This window comes from Oryctolagus cuniculus, chromosome 14 (assembly GCF_964237555.1).
Source record: "Oryctolagus cuniculus chromosome 14, mOryCun1.1, whole genome shotgun sequence".
Lineage (NCBI taxonomy): Eukaryota > Metazoa > Chordata > Mammalia > Lagomorpha > Leporidae > Oryctolagus > Oryctolagus cuniculus.
The window spans coordinates 38,270,985-38,272,514 of record NC_091445.1 but is presented as its reverse complement, the minus strand read 5'-3'; the positions used below and the strand labels follow the sequence as shown (position 1 = coordinate 38,272,514).

Here is a 1,530-nt window from a genome sequence, read left to right as displayed (position 1 = left end):
GTTCCTATGCTGCTGAGCCTTGGTGGGGAGGAGAAGACACACACACACACACACACATACACACTTAACAATGCATTTTGTAAGCAACCAGAAAACAATGAGCAGTCTTCCAGGAAGGTGAGAGGTGTGCTTAATTAAGGCAAGTTACAAAAAAAAGCACTATTGTAAAAAGGGCTTATTAAAAAAAACAATTAATTATGTGTTTAATTACTTTTGGTGCTTTTTTTTAAAGATTTATTTTATTCATTTGAAAGGCAAAGTTACAGAGAGAGACAAAAAAGGCCTTGTGTTTTTTAAGGGTTCAGAAACCACAGAAATCACGAACTCTTTGTTGTTTATGTCAGCAAGCTATCAATACAGATCTGTGTACTGGGGTCGATGCTGTCTTGGGGCATCCACCAGTCCCGGGTCTTTAACCAGAGGCAGTCACCACATCTCATTAGCTCCTCTGCCTGCAGGAACAGGGACAGCATCCGCCAGGTACCCGTTACTTCGTGACAAACAGCAGGAAGCAGAGCCTGAAATCCAAGCCCAGGAAGGAGGGGCTCCACGTCCTTGGTTGCCAGCTCTGGCAGGAGGGGGCTGCAGGGGCGATGGCTGTGCGTGGGTTGGGATGTCTGCTGTTTTGTTTTACATTACCCAATGGTTGCACGCTCCGTTCAGCAGGCATGGCTTGCCCTTTCTGGATGCTTCCTCCTCTCACTCTCCACAGAAGACTGGAAAATGAAAGTTGTGAATCTAGCAAGGCTTTAGTGACACTGTCATGAGATAACTTTCGCCCACGGAAAATCCAACTCCCGAATCACGACTGTTCGGGCTGCACAGCGGCTGTGCAGACAGCAAAAACGGGACAGGAGCAACGGACCCACGAGAGTCAGAGACTCCCTTTCTTCCTTCCAACCCCCCTGGGGCACCTTCTCTTCACAAAAAGCAACACGCCATTGCAACACACACTTTCTTCCCACCCTATCAAGCCTCTGTTTATCTAAATGACTACCCTTGTGTAAGGGACCACCCCCACCTACCAGAGGCTGGGCCAAAGTCTCAGCTCAGCAGATGGTCCAGGCACCCGGAGGGGAGCGGCGCTTCTCAAACCCCCGCCCTGTGGGCAGGGGACGGGCTAGTTAAAAACCGCGGGTTCTGATTCCGGAGTCTGCAGTCAGGCCTGGGATTCCGCGTTTCTGGGGGACCCCCGGATGCTGCTGCTGCTGGTCTCCGAGTCACCCGCCGAGCACAGATCACCTTAATCATCTCGAACATTTCCAACAGGAAGTATGAACACAGTTGGGTAACTGCATGCATTTTGCTTCCTGAAAGAGAGCATCTCTTATTATTAAAGCGACATTTATTTTGGACATAAATTTTCAAACACAACCCTGAATGCTATCTCTACGGATAGACATTTTTCAGATCTCGGAGGTCTTTTAAGGTCAACAAGTATTGACTGCAGGAAGTGATCCAAATCCAAACACACAGAGATTCATTTAAAGCAAAGCTTAAATCCAATACTTTCCCCCTGCTGCGCTATTG

At 48.2% G+C, this 1,530-nt stretch overlaps 1 long non-coding RNA gene across 1 annotated transcript; it reads right to left on the bottom strand.

Annotated features, from left to right (window-relative positions):
- Positions 1–220: 220 nt before the first annotated feature.
- LOC138845216 (uncharacterized) lies at positions 221–1,267 on the bottom strand. Its single transcript, XR_011382104.1, has 2 exons — positions 1,026–1,267; positions 221–716 (listed from the first exon to the last, which is right to left on the bottom strand). It is a non-coding gene; the product is annotated as an uncharacterized lncRNA (long non-coding RNA).
- Positions 1,268–1,530: the final 263 nt, after the last annotated feature.